A 15,915-nucleotide genomic window follows, 5' to 3' on the forward strand; every position below is an offset into this window, starting at 1 on the left:
CACAAAAAATAGGAATAAAAAGGAACTTCCTCAGCCTAATACAGGTGTCTACAAAAAATCATGTTTTTTAAAAAAAGTTTTAACATTTATTCATCTTTGAGAGACAGACAGAGACAGAGTGCGAGTGGGGGAGGGGCAGAGAGAGAGGGAGACACAGGACCTGAAGCAGCTCCAGGCTCTGAGCTATCAGCACAGAGCCTGACGTGGGGCTCAAACCCACAAAGCGCGAGATCATGACTTGAGCTGAAGTCAGACGCTCAACCGACTAAGCCACCCAGGTGCCCCTTAGCATCACGTTTTATAGTGAAAGACTGGAGGCTTTTTTCCTGAGATTCAGAACAATGCAAAGATATCTGCTTTTGCTACTCCCTTTCAATATTGTACTTATAGGTTCTAGCCAGTGCAACAAAGTAAGAAATAAAATTAACAGTATACAGACTGTAAAGGAAGAATTAAAACTGTCTTTATTTTTATATGACATGATTGTGTCTGTGTTGAATTGTAAGGAGTCTATAAAAAAGTTACTAATAAAATAAATTTTAAAATCATAAATGAGTATAACAAGATAAAAAAATACAAAGTCATGGAGCAAAATACATGGAGCAAACTACAAAGGTGTGGAGCACCTGGGTGGCTCAGTTGGTTGAGCAACCAACTCTTGATTTTGCCTCAGGTCATGAATCCCAGGTTGATGGGATCAAGTCCTGCATCAGGCTCTATGCTCAGCATAGAGCATACATAGAGCCTGCATAAGGTTCTCTCTCTCTCTCTCTCTCTCTCTCTCTCTTTCCCCCTCTCCCCCACTTATTCTCTATCTCTCTCTCTAAAATAAATATATATATGTAAAAAAAAGGAAAATTCTGCAAAAATACTGTAAAAAAGGTTATTTGCATTTTTATTTACTAGCAAAAAAAAAACCCCACAACAATTGGCATGATCCATGGGGGAAAGATTGATAAGCTGGGCTTCATTAAAATTAAAAACTTTTTCTATGAGAAAAACACTCTCAAGAGAATAAGAAAACAAACCCACAAACTAGGAAAATATTTACAGAATGCATATATGGTAAAAAGACTATCATCAAAAAAAGTAAAACTCAACAATAAGAAAATGAACAACCTGGGGCACCTGGGTGGCTCAGTTGGTTAAGCATCAAACTTTGGCTCAGGTCATGATCTCATGGTCGATGGGTTTGAGCCCCGCATCGGGCTCTGTGCTGATGGCTCAGAGCCTGGAGTCTGCTTCAGATTCTGTGTCTCGCACTCTGCCCCTCTCCCACTCACACTCTGTCTCTCTCTCAAAAATAAATAAACATTAAAAACAATTTTAAAGAAAATGAACAACCAGATTTTTTTAAGTGGGCAACACCCCGGATACCTCACCAGAGAAGGTATATGGATGACAAATATGCATATAAAAAGATATTCAACATCCTATGTCATTAGGGAGTTGTACAATAAAACAACAATGAGATACACCGCATGCCTATTAAAATGGCCAAAATCCAAAACACTGACGACACCAAATGCTGATGAGAAAGAGGAAGAACTGGAACTCTTATTCACTGCTGGTGGAATGTGGAATGGTACAACCACTCTGGAAGACAATTGGGCTTTTTCTTACAGAACTAAATATGCTCTAATAAGATCCAGCAATTATTCACGTTGGTATTATCCAAATAAGTTGAACGCGTATCTCTACACACAAAAACCTGCACATGGATATTCATAGCAGCCTTACTGGTAATTGTGAATACATGGAAGCAACCTAGAGGTTCCTCAGTAGATGAATGGATAAATAAATTGTGGTATATTCAGGCAATGGAACATTAGCCAGCACCAAAAAGAAATGAGCCATCAAGCCAGGAAAAAATATAGAGGAAATTTAACTGCATGTTTCTAAGCAAAGCAAAGAAAAGGTTACATGGCTGATATGATTCCAACTATATGATGTTTTGCAAAGGGCAAAACTATGGAGATAGTAAAAAGATCTGTGGTTGCCAGGGTCTAAGGAGGAAGGTAGTAATAAATAAGTGAAAGTAAAAGGATTTTTAGCTATTTTGTATGATACGATAATGGTGGATACATAGCATTGTACACTTGTCCAAACCTATAGAATGTACACACCATGAGTGAACCATACAGTAAACTACAGACTGTGGGGTGATAATCATGTATTGATACAGATTCATCGTTGTAGAAAACATATCTCTTTTGTACCAGATTTTGATAGTGAAGGAAGCTGTGCATATGTAGAGTTAGGGGATGTATGGAAAATCTCCATACATTCCCTCATATTTTGCTATGAACCTAAAACTTCCCTGAAATATAAAGTCCATTAAAAAAATTTTTTTAATGTTTATTTATTTTTGAGAGAGACAGACAACACAAGCTGGGGAGGGACAGAGTGAGAGGCAGACACAGAATCCGAAGCAGGCTCCAGGCTTTGAGCTGTCAGCACAGAGCCCAACACAGGGTTCGAACTCACAAACCATGAGATCATGACCTGAGCCGAAGTCAGGCTCTTCATCAACTGAGCCACCCAGGTGCCCCTATAAAGTCCATTTTAAAATTAGAAAGTGAAAATGTTTAAAGTTCCCATCTATAGTAGTGTAAAGAAACATGAAATATTTAGGGATAAATCTAACAAAATAAGTGCAATATTTGTTTTCTGAAAACTATAAAATATTTCTAAGAGAGAGTACTAAATTAATCAAGAGATATACCCTGTTCATGAACTGAATAATCCATATGGATAAGACACCTATTTTCCCTTAGTTGATTTGCAGTTTCAGAGCAATTGTTCTACTTAAAATCCTAGCAAGTTTTTGGTAGAAATTGACAAATAGATTATTAAAATCTACATGTAAATGGAAAGGTCTTAGAATGGTCAAAACAAATTTTAAAACAACAAAGTTAGGAACATATGCTACTTGGTTTAAAACCTTACTCTTAATCTACAGTAATCAGGATTACATGGTGCTAGTGTAAAGACAGACACATAGATCACTGGAATAAACAGAAAGTCCAGAAATAGATCCACATACATACGGTTAATTGATTTTTGACAAAGCTGCACAAGTAATTCAATGAAGATAAAGATTGGCTTTGCAGTGAGTGGTTCTGGAACAACTATGTATCCATATGGGGGAGAAAAGTACCTCAATTCGTAACTCCTGTCAAATATAAAAATTAACTTGAAATGGATCAGAGACCTAAATGTAATACCTAAACCTATAAAATGTCTGGAGAAAAGTACACAAGAAAACCTTCATGATCTTGGGCTAGGCAAGATTTCTGAGGATACATACAGGGATAAAAGGTACAGCATTGGGACTATAGTCAATGGTATTGCAATAGTGTTTGTACAGTGACAGATGGTAGCTACACTTGTGGTGAGCATAGCATACTGGAAGGAGTTGTCCAATCACTGTGTTGTACACCTGAAACTAATGTAACATTATGTGTCAACTATATGTCAATTAAAAAAAAAAAAAGATTCATGGGGCTCCTGGGTGGCTCAGTCATTCAAGCATCTGACTTTGGCTCAGGTCATGATTTCACAGTTTGTGTGTTTGAGCCCCGCATTGGGCTCTGTGCTGACAGCTCAGAGCCTGGAGCCCGCTTTGGATTCTGTGTCTCCCTTTCTCTCTGCTTCTCCCTTGCTCACGCTCTGTCTCTGTCTCTCTCTCTCTCTCTCTCTGTCTCTCTGTCTCTCTCTCCTTCAAAAATAAATAAACATTCAAAACAATTTTTAATTTAAAAAAAAGAGGATACAAAAACACTAACAATAAAAATTCATACAATTGTCTTCATTAAAGTTCAAAACGTTTTCTCTTCAAAATGCACCATCAATGGGAAGCCTAGGTGGCCCAGTTGTTAAGTGTCCCATTCTTGACTTCAGCTCAGGTCATGCTCTCACGATTCGTGAGATGGAGTCAGCACAGAACCTGCTTGGGATTCTTTCTCTCTCTCCTCTCTCTCTCTCTCTCTCCACCCCCATCTCTCTCTCTCTGCCCCATCCCCCACTCACACACACACTCTCTTGCTCTCTCTCTCAAAATAAATAAATAAATATTTTTTTTAAAATGCACCATCAAGAAAACGAACTGACAAGCTAAAGACCAGAAGGCAATATTTGCAATGCACGTACCTAACAAAGAATTTCTATTCAGAATATACAAATACAACTCAGTAATAAAAGGGCAAAACACCCTAGGCAAAAAATGGGCAAAAGATTTGAACAGACACTTCACAAAAGAAAATAAACAAATGTACAATGCCATAAGGACATTCCAATAAGTACATGAAAAGATATTCAACATCCTTAGTAACCAGATAAATGCAAATTAAAACCACAATAAGATAACACAACATACCTATTAGAATATCTAAAATTTAAAAGTTTGACACAACTAAGGATATGGTACAGTTAAAACACTTAGGTGCTGTGATAATATAACCACTTAGAAAAACAGATTGCCAATTTCTTATACAGTTGAACATAGATGTACCATACAAGGTAGCAGTTATGCTCTGAGGTATTTATCCACCCCTTCCAGCCAAGGATCTCACAAAAATTTTACCCAAATGTTCATAGCAGCTTTATTAATAACAACCAAAAACTAGAGACAAACCAAACACAGACCTTCAGATGAACAGATAAACAAGTTGTGCTATATTCATACAACAGAAAATTACTCATCAATGAAAAGAATGGCCTGCAGATACATTTAAGAACATTGCTGTCTCAAAGGCATTATGCTAGGTGAACAAAGTCAGACACAAAGATTACATATGTTATATATATGAAATTCTAGAAAGGGAAGGACTACCTCATTGTTATAGAAAGCAGTTCAGTGGTTGCCTGGTGTGGGGATTGAGGGGTAGGGGCAAGAGGGAGTTTTTTAGAATGATGGAAGTGCTGTGTGTATTGATTTACGATAGTAGTTAAACAAATGTATACAACACACATCAAGCTATGCAGTTAGGGGCACCTGGTTAAGCACCTGACTCTTGATTTTGATCTCATAGTTGTGACATCAAGCCCTACATCAGGCTCTGCACTGGGTCTGGAGCCTGCTTGGGATTCTCTCTCTCTCTCTCTCTCTCTCTCTCTCTCTCTCTCTCTCTTCTCCTCCCCTGCTTGCACATGCATACCCAGGTGGTCTGTCTCAAAGAAAAAAAAAAAAGCTATGCACTTGGAAGGATTGCATTTTATTAGATATGTTATAAATCAGTAAAGTTGTTTGGTAAAATTAATTTGGTATGGCTAAAATGTAAAATGTTTATGGACAAAATTACCCCCAAAAAGGCTATCTAGGGTGGCAGAGGGTGGATCATGATGGCTTTTCATCCCATGCAAATTGTATATATTTTTTAAAATTTATATGCCAAAAAATGGCTCAGACTATGAAAGACAATGTGTAATAAATCAGGATTCCCTTTCCGACCATGACCCAGAATAGGAAGAACATTCTACTTCATGACCCACTATACAAATACACACTATATAACAGTGCTTATCCATTTCTACAGGAATGAATATGCATAGAAACCTTCATAGGAGGGGCACCTGGGTGGCTCCGTCAGTTAAACCTTGAACTCTTGATTTTGGCTCAGGTCACAATCTCACAATTTGTGGGTTCAAGCCCTGCTTTGGGCTCTGCAGTGACAGTGGTAGCCTGCTTGAGATTCTTTCTCTCCCTCTCTCTCTGCCCCTCCCCTGCTTGTAGTCTCTCTCTCTCTCAAAATAAATAAATAAACTTAAAAAAAAGAACATTCATAGGAGTAGGAATATTTCCTATTCTATCCTTTTTGAAATGCTAGTTTCAACTCTTCATATTTATGTCATGACCCACTAATGGGTTATGACCTTTGGCTTGAAAAACACTATATTAAAAACCTACCTGAAGTGGTTAAAGATTATGGTTAAGCAACTTAACTTTAATTTCTAGATAAGGTAAAACTTCAAAACAAGAGTTTAGAAGGAAGCAATTGGGGAAAAAAAGAGAGTTAAAAGGATTAGGGAAATAAATATATAGGTACGGCCCTAATTGATCCCCTCCAGCTGTGTGGAGGAAGATGCATCAGAGGAGCATTAACTGCCCTTGACAGACAGATCTTCTTCACAGGCTACTAGCTGTGTGAACTCTCTGAGCTTCAGCTTCCTTGTCTTTGAAAGAAGCATAGTAATAATACTTGTCTCATAGGGTTGTATAAGGATCAAGTGAGATAGCCTATAAAGAGCAAGCACAAAGTAGCTTTGCTTTCTAATTTTTCATATGACATAGATCATATAGCAGCACATGGAATCTCCTTTATGAAAAAGAAAAGGAAAGTACTCAGAGTGGGCACAGAATGCTCGCAACATGTTTGAAATGCCCATAAGGCACAAGGAAGGTTGCTTACTCTGCATTTGAGATGCAGGTAGAGTTAGATTAGGCAAGGTTAACTCAAATTTGGATTTCTCGCAGATAGCAAGTTGTATCTTTTTCTCTATAGTTTGTTCTAAAATGAGTTATTTGCTCATAAACATTTATAATTTATAATTAGTAATTTTATAATGTTAATTGCCAATTCCTGTCAGCTGTAGACAAGTGTACTAAAAAACCTGCCTTGGTTTCCCCTCACTTCATCACCTTCCCTTTTGGTCCTCATCCCCCTGCCCTCTTGCTTCCTTCTGCCCCATCATTCTACTACAATTCCCTTCATTAAAAGCGCCAATGATGAGGTCAACTCTTCTAAAACTGTGGTCTGCAAACTCTAGAAGGAAGTGGGGAAGGGGATCCAGGGCTAGATCCTTTCAGCAACAGATCCTTTCTGTTTAGAAAAACAATTCTTTAAAGTAATTCAAGACTATTATTAAATAATTGTTTAAAACAATAATAAAGTCCAACAACAGTGGTGAGAGTGGGCATCCCTGTTGTGTTCCTGACCTGACGGGGAAAGCTCTCAGTTTCTCCCCATTGAGGATAATAATAGCTGTGGGGCTTTCACACATGGCCTTTATGATGTTGAGGTATGTTTCTTCCATCCCTACTTTCTTGAGGGTTTTTATGAAGAAAGGATTCTGTATTTTGTCAAATGCTTTTTCTGCATCTATTGAGAGGATCCTATGGTTCTTATCCTTTCTTTTATTAATGTGATGTATCACATTGATAGATTTGTGAATATTGAATCAGCCCTGCAGTCCAGGAATAACTCCCACGTGATCATGGTGAATAATTCTCTTAAGGTACTATTGAATTTGATTTGCTAGTACTTGTTGAGAATTTTTGTAGCCAGTTTCATCAGGGATATTGGCCTGTAATTCTCCTTTTTAATGGGGTTTTGTCTGATTTTGGAATCAAGGTGATTCTGGCTTCATAGAATGAGTTTAGAAACTTTCCTTCCATTTCTGTTTTTTGGAACAGTTTGAGAAAAATAGGTATTAACTCTTCATTAAATGTCTGGTAGAATTCCCCCGGGAAGTTGGGAGATTTTTGATAACCAACTCAATTTCTTTGCTGGTAATGGGTCCATTCAAATTTTCTAGTTTTGGTAGTTTGTATGTTTCTAGGAATTTCTTCCATTTCTTCCATATTGCCCAGTTTGTTGACATGTAATTTTTAATAGTTATTTTATAATTGTTTGTATTTCTGTGGTGTTGGTTGTAATCTCTCCTCTTTCATTCCTGATGTTATCTATTTGAGTCCCTTCTCTTTTCTTTTTGCTAAATCTGGTTAGGAGTTTATCAATTTTGTTAATTCTTTCAAAGAACCAGCTCTTAGTTTCATTGATCTGTTCTACTGGTTTTGTTGTTGTTGTTTCTATATCATTTATTTCTGCTCTAATCTTTATTATTTCCCTTCTTCTGCTGGCTTTGGGCTTTATTTGCTGTTCCTCTTCTAGCTCCTTTAGGTGTAAGTTTAGATTGTGTATTTGGGACCTTTCTTGCTTTTTGAGATAGGCTGGAATTGCAATATACTTGCCTCTTAGGACTGCCTTTGCCGCATCCCAAAAAGTTTGGACTGTCATGTTTTCATTTTCATTTGCTTCCATGTATTTTTTTATTTCTTCTTTAACCCATTCACTCTTTAGTAGGATGTTCTTTAACCTCCATGTATTTGAGAACTTTTCAAATATTTTCTTGTGATTGACTTCAAGTTTCATACTGTTGTGATCTGAAAATATGCATGGTGTGATCTCAGTCTCTTTGTACCTGTTGAGGGCTGATTTGTGACCCAGTATGTGATCTATTCTGGAGAATTTTCCATGTGTACTCAAGAAAAATGTGCATTCTGCTGTTTCAGGGTGAAATGTCCTGAATATATCTGTTAAGTACATCTGGTTCATTGTGTCATTCAAAGCCATTGTTTCCTTATTGATTTTCCGCTTAGGTGATCTGTCCATTGTTGTAAGTGGGGTATTAAGGTCCCCTACTATTATTGTATTATTATTAATGAGTTTCTTCATGTTTGTGATTAATTGATTTATTTATTTGGGTGCTTTCAAGTTGGCATTAATACTTAAAATTGTTAGATCTTCTTGATGGATAGACCCCTTAATTATGATATAATGGCCTTCTTCATCTCTTACTACAGTGTTTGTTTTAAAGTATAGCTTGTCTTATATAAGTATAGCTACTCTAGCTTTCTTTTGACATCCATTAGCATGATAGATGGTTCTCTATCCCCTCACTTTCAATCTGTAGGTGTCTTTAGGTTTAAAATGAGTCTCTTGTAGGCAGCATATAGACGGATCTTGTTTGTTTGTCTGTTTTAAATCCATTCTGATACCCTATGTCTTTTGATTGGAGCATTCAGTCCATTTACATTCAGAGTGATTATTGCAAGATATCAATTTTGTGCCATTGTGTTACCTGTAAAGTTGGTGTTTCTGGTGATGTTCTCTGGTCCTTTGTAGTCTTTGTTGCGTTGGTCTTTTTTTTTTTCTCAGAGACTCCCCATTAAAATTGCTTGAAGGGCTGGTTTAGTGGTCACGAACTCCTTTAGTTTTTGTTTGTCTGGGAAACTCTTTATCTCTCCTTCCATTCTGAAGGACAGCCCTGTTAGATAAATAATTCTTGGCTGCATATTTTTCCCATTCAGCACATTGAATATTTCCTGCCACTCCCTTCTGGCATGTCAAGTTTCAGTGGACAGCTCTCCTGTCACCCTTATGTGTCTACCCTTGTGGGCTAAGGACATTTTGTCTCTAGCTGCTTTCAGAATTCTCTCTTTATCTTGTAATTCAAGATTATAGAAAAGAAAAATTTCAGAAACAACTTTTAAAAATTATCATTAAAATCTTCTGAAAAACAAGTACGTCACAGGGATATAAAGTCCAGCATGGGGAATATAGGCAATAATATTGTAATAACTTTGTGTGGTGACTGATGGTGATTGGACTTATCATGGTAATCATTTCATAATGTATGTAAATGCTGAATCAGTATGTTGTACACCTGAAACTAATATAATATTGTATGTCAACTATATTTCAACAAAACAAATCTTCTGAAAATGAAAAAATAAGATACCACATTTGTGAAAGAGGAATGGAATGATTAAAAAAGGAGCTATTAAAAAAAACAAAATAAGTGTGCTTTAAAAAAGCTTTTTAATGCAAAATGGAAAACTCTGTAGAAAGTTTAAGAGATAAAGTGCACAAACTCCCAGAGAGTAGTGCAAAAATATTAAGAGATGGAAAAAGGGACCGGGGAGCCTAGACAATTAGAAAATCAACCCAGGATGTATTACGTGAAAAATAAAAGCTCTAGAATAGGAGAATACCAAAAAGAGAGAATAGAAAACAATCAAAGAAATAATTCCAAAAAATTTACCTGTGTTTCTAGGTAGAAAGCATCTGCTAAGTGTCCAGCACAATGAATGAAAAGAAACCCATATACAGGCATATCATATTTAAATTTCGCCTGAGGACAAAGATTTTACAAATGGGAAAGAGAGTGATACAGAGGAGAGAGAGAGAACTGTTCATGTACTAATGATCATAAATCAGAGTGACTTCAGACTTCTCAACAGCAACTGTGTGAGCAACTCCAAACAATGATGGCTTCTAAATTATTTCCCACCTTGTCAAATAACAACAAAATGTGAAAATAGAATAAAGATTTTTTTTTAATATACCCATTATAGACTGAATGTCTGTGCCCTCCCATCCCTGAATTTATATGCTGAAGCCCTAACTCCCAATGTAGCTACATGTGGAGAGGGAATGTCTGAGGAAGTAACTACAGCAAAATGAGGTCATAAGAGTGGGGCCCTTATATGATAGGATTAGTGTCCTTATGAGAAAAGACACCAGAGAGCAACTTTGCTCTCTCTCTCTATGCACGTGCACAGAGGAAGGGCACGTGAGGACACAGCAAGAAGGCAGCTATCTATAAGCCAGGAAGAGAGCTCTCACCAGGAACAAAATTAACTGGCACTTTGATATGACACTTTGGGCCTCCAAAACTGAGAAATAAATTTCTATTGTCTAAGTCCTCCAGTCCGTGGTATTTGTTATGGCAGCCCAAGCTGACTGATACAACACTCATCCTTTCTCTGGAAGCTACTAGAAAATGTGCTATGTAGTGCAAGAGAGAAAAAATTAGGAAGAGCAAGAAACAGCAGATGGGAAATAGGAGCCCCAATGTAGAGAGACAATGAGGATTCTTGGAGAAAGGAGATCTGTGATGCTCACCATCTGTGCACCAGTCACGGAGGGCACTGTCCAGATCAGGCTCCGGGAGAAACTTCATTAAGAAGCTAAACTCAATAGAATACCTAATGTGAATCAACATTTTGGGGAGCCAACTAGACAAATGATGGAGATTCTGGGGTTGAATTCCTAAATCCATTTCCCCCCACCCAAATAAAAAAATAAGCAATGGAGAAAAACAAAATACTCATTAACCCAGGAAAAGAGGAAATTCTATAGAAAAGTAATCTCAGTTCATCTTAAATGGTTCCACTATAAACAGCACACAGGCTCACTGTATTGCAATAACCATTTCAAGAAGTGAGTATGGGGCAATAGGAAATGTTTCTGGGTGGGATGGGTAGAGAGGAGAAAAGAGAACTAAAATTCTCATCTTCTGTAATAGTAAGTTCACATGTAATACCCAACACTGAGGGGAGAATCAAAGTATAGCTCTGCTATCACGTCACTTGGAGGCATGGAGGCCAGCACAGACAGAGGAGGCTGGAAGAGGATATTGATTGCCTTTAGGGATGGGATAGGAGGAGTGCGGTTGGAGGACTGGTGTTTCTCTTAACAAACCTTACAGACCTAGGTGACTTGTCAACTATGCATGTGTATAACTTGATAAAAATACAAGCTAATGCTCGTGCTTTCAAAACCGAACATCCGAGTCTTTAACCCCTACAGTCCAAGTTAATTTCTTAATGCCAGACATAAACCCGGGGACACTAACCCCAGCATTTCCCCTGGATGCATCATGGCTTGTCATAATTTTTGTTTTGTTCCAGGGTGGTTTCTAGTAAAAGTTGGCTCATTTCAAAATGAGGGTAAGAACAAGGACAAAGTATAGCCAGATTCCCGCCCCCCCCCCACCATTATATCTGAAAACATCCAAATTGACTTAAAATGGAAATTACAGAATAATAGATAGGGATAAAGCCAAAGGTATCAGTACCATAATAAATCAGAATACGTTACTAATTTCACAAAGTAAAGGCAGAGATTCTCAGCTGGAGTTAAAACCAAATCAAAACAATCCAACAACTAGAATAAGACACCACACACACACACACACACACACACACACACACACACTTCTTGGTGACCTTTACACTAAAGTTTGCTCTGCCTGGGGTACTGTTATTCTACTTCTCTCCACATCACCTTCTGGAGAACATTTCTCTCCTCCCTCTCAAGCTTGGCTTACTGGTAGCCTCCTCTGTAAAGTCTTTTCAGAGCCTGCTGGCTGAGTTTGTTGTCTTCTCCTGTGTTCCCATAACCCTGTCTGTTTGTGCCCATGTCCACAGTGAATGCTGTGGCAATGGTCCCCTCTGATTTCCCAGGAGCCCCCTAGAGGGGGTTTCCCTGGGTGCCTCCCACACAAAGCTTGACATGCTGGATGCCCTGCCCTTTGGCCATAGTGAACAAGACCACAGAGCATCAGACCAAGGAGATTCAATCTCTTGGTCTATAAGACAGTCTATAAGACAGTGGTCTATAAGACAGTGGTCTATAAGACAGTACAGATTGATAAGGTGATAGAGATAATGTGATTTTACTAGACTATAGCATCCTCTCATTTGAAACATCAGATTGGTACATGAGGGGAAGAAGCTGGAAGACGAAAGAGAGAGCACAGTATTTAGATCTCCTGAGACAGCGCAGGTCACTGGTAAGCAGCCTTGAGTAAGTTGGAGCCATGGGGTAGAGAAAAGACACACAGGGGGAGTGAGATTATGGAGCAGAAGCAGGAGAAGCAGAGAGGAACTGAATCACCCCAACAGGTGTTGCTGAGTAATGAATGGTTATGAAAGCTTCTCGGGATCCTGCCCCTCTTCCCCACGTTTACTTGGCTTTCCAACTTCCAGAGGCCTGCAGGTAAAGCTGTTCCTGCTCCCATGTGATTCCTGTTGTCCAGAGGGGATACCAAAGAAAGCCTCTCCTAGACACAACCTCTCCTAGCACCTACCACCGTGCATTTGTCATTGTCACTCCTACCTCTCCCCCTTTAGCCGGGAAGCTCACTGCTCGTGCTGTTTGCTGGTATAATCCTCTATGTCTGTACTTGGCCCACTGCCTGGGCCATGGCAGAGCCTGATACTTGCTGTTTGAGTTAAGTAAAAGGAGCATGATCAACTCAATGTCCCACAAGTGTGTGCGGGTCCATGTTGTGGCTCTCACATAGGAACTTCTCAAAGAGTAGGAACTGACTTCCGTTAACTCCTCGGGACAGCGTCTGGTAGAGAACCAAGTGCAAATGGGTGAAGGAAAAACACTTGCTGGTGTTGATGAGCCTCTAAAATACCAGCTAAAAAGACGGACAGATTAGAAAGCTGATCTCTGTGCTGAGATCTAAACTCCCCTGCTCAGTTGCGTACCTCTGCACATAATTAAAGGTTAAAGACGTGTTGCGTAGGCTGTTATAGAAATCAAAAGTACATGCAATTCTTCTGAAGCCTTGCTGATTACTCTTAGCGCATTGTGTTTTAATTTTGATCTCTGGAAAATATCAGGAACAAGGAAAGAACTTCCCACCCCCACCCCACCAACCCCCGGCTCCATAGGAAAAACAGTGTTGAAATAAAACAAACATCTTGGATCGACCCTCTTTTGAACGTCAGAAACTCGCCTCACCCTCCCAACAGGCTTGAAGTCTGCACAATTTGTCCGCCAAGAGAGTGGGATTTGGCAGGACTCCTTGTAAACTCCAACCGCAGGAGGCCTCTGATTGAATTGAAATTGTTTCCTCCGGTCAGAGTTTGTTGGTGGTACACCCCCCCCCCTCAGGATGTGAATTCATCATGTTTGCTGTGGGGTGAGACTGGGGCGGTGGAAAGTGCACACGAGACTGAATGTGTCCGGGTGCGTATGTGTGTGCACACAGTCCTTATTCCCTACTGTCCTTAGTAAAGGCATTGACACTGCCTAAAATAATTCTGAAAAATTATATACATTCTTATTCATCCTCAGTATCTTTCAAAGTGATTGGAATTTGATCAACAAAAATAAGGAATTGGAAAATAGTGAAATACAAGGACAAAATTGGCAGCAAATTTCCACAAGTCATTAACCCAGCCTCCCTTTCCAGCATGCACGTACTTTCTAACTTTTGGGGAGCTAACGGTATTCAAAGGGATGAAGACCATGTCCTCTGGCTTCATGAGGTTGGGGTGGGGAAGGAAAGCAGGTTTGGGTGTGAGAAAAGTCTGTCTTGTTATTTGCTGGGCCAATATCTCCGTGCTTGTTTGAAAAAGATTTCTAAGTTAACCCTACCACCTAAAGAAAGACACTTTTTTTGTTTAACTATAGTAAAACACACACACACACACACACACACACATAAATTTATCATCTTAACTATTTGTAAGTATATGGTTCAGTAGTGTTTTGTGTATTCACATTGTGGTGCAACAGATCTCCAGAATATTTCATTATAGGATTCTGAAAATCTGTATCCACTAAATACTAATTCCTTCCTCCCTGCCCCAACTAGCCCTGGGTAACTGCCTTTATTCTTTCTCTTTCTATGATTTTGTCTATTTTAGATACTTCATGTGATTTGAATCATATAGTATTTGGCCTTTCATGACTGACTTATTTCCTTAGCATAATGTCCTCCAGGTTCAACCATATCGTAGCATGTGACAGGATGTCCATTTTTTTGAAGGCAATATCAACATTCCATTGTAGGCATACACTACATATTCTTTATCCAGTCATATGTCAATGGGCATTTGGGTTGTTTCAATCTCTTGGCTGTTGTGAATAATGCTGTGATGAACATAGGGGTGTAAATATCTCTTTGAGATCCTGCTTTGGGCTCTTCTGGACATACACCTAGAGATAGGATTGCTGGATCTTATGGCAATTCTGTTTTTAACTTTTTGAGGAACCTCTGCACAATTTTCCATACTGGCTGCATCATCTTACATTCCCACCAATAGTGCACAAGGATTCCGACTTTTCCGGAAAAAAGTGGCTTTGATTAGGACACTTCACTTCACATGAAGAAACTGAAGCCCTCTTCGAGGCAGGCAGGTGGGATTTTCCTTCTGGTCGCTAAGTCTAGGATTTGAACTTCTGTACTGGAAAGCATGCCAGCCTAAGTAAATCCCATCCTGGGCTTCTAACAAGTGCTCCTCAGGGTGTGAGCAGCACTCCAGGGAGTAACTGAAGCCGTAAAATAGATGTAGTATCTCTTCTAGTCCATCAGTATCATCAGTATTATCAATGATAACTAATTTAAGGCATTGTTTTTACATTAAAACAAATGCAGATATATCAGGAAACACAATGTGAAATTTGCATGCATTGTTTACAGATAAAACACAGGACTATATGGAACTTCCGCACCTGCTGTGGGATGCTTTAAGCCATACCCATCACAACCCAGAGAGAAGCTCTCTCTTCTCTGCCACTAGGAAACTGCAGTGAAAAGATGTGAAAAGCACTAGCATAGTCCACAGAGTACCATGGGCGTGTTGTCCTTACTTAGTTATGGAACTTTGGGGGTGGCAAGAACATTAGAGAACATCTTACCCACACTGTCATTTTACAAATGAGGAAACAGAGGCCCCGAGAGGTAAAGGGCTGTGCTCACATTCCCACAGCAGTGATTCTGTGTGCTCTAACTGCAGTATTTGAACCTGATCACAGCTCAGAGAATATAAGGTACCGGGAGAAAACAATCACAGGCGTAGAGGGACCGCAGATGTACTCACACTCAACTCAGCGATGCAGAGAAAATTAGTTTATTTTTTGCTCTGCATTTGATTGAATTTGGCCCTATCAGCCAGCAAGTGAGAAAACAATGACTGAATCTCGATTTTAAACTTGTAATCCAAAGCAGTGCACTCAAACAGTGCTTTAGGAGATCCTCAGTCTCTCCCTTTCTATTTCTCCTCCCTCAGCCTTTTCCAGAAGGGCAGCTAGGTACTCTGTGTGGCCCAGTGACCTCGTAGAGGCAGGATGACTGGGTCTTAGGACTGGCCTGCTGTTCTCTGGACCAGCTGCAGAGTGGCTCTTCTGAACTCCACCGGGGAATCTTTGGCTTGAGTGATTCCTGAGCATTCAGCTGGTGTCTGTTGCTCACATCCTGCAGCTGATCAACTTGTAGTCTATTCTTTGTCAGCCCAGGCAGAGCATGGAGCCCCCTCCCCGCTGACTTGTCCTCGCCTTGGCTCTCACTGGCGATTGACCCCTCTGAGTTCCTGCCCCATCCTCCATA

Source organism: Prionailurus viverrinus, chromosome F2, assembly GCF_022837055.1.
Source record: "Prionailurus viverrinus isolate Anna chromosome F2, UM_Priviv_1.0, whole genome shotgun sequence".
NCBI lineage: Eukaryota > Metazoa > Chordata > Mammalia > Carnivora > Felidae > Prionailurus > Prionailurus viverrinus.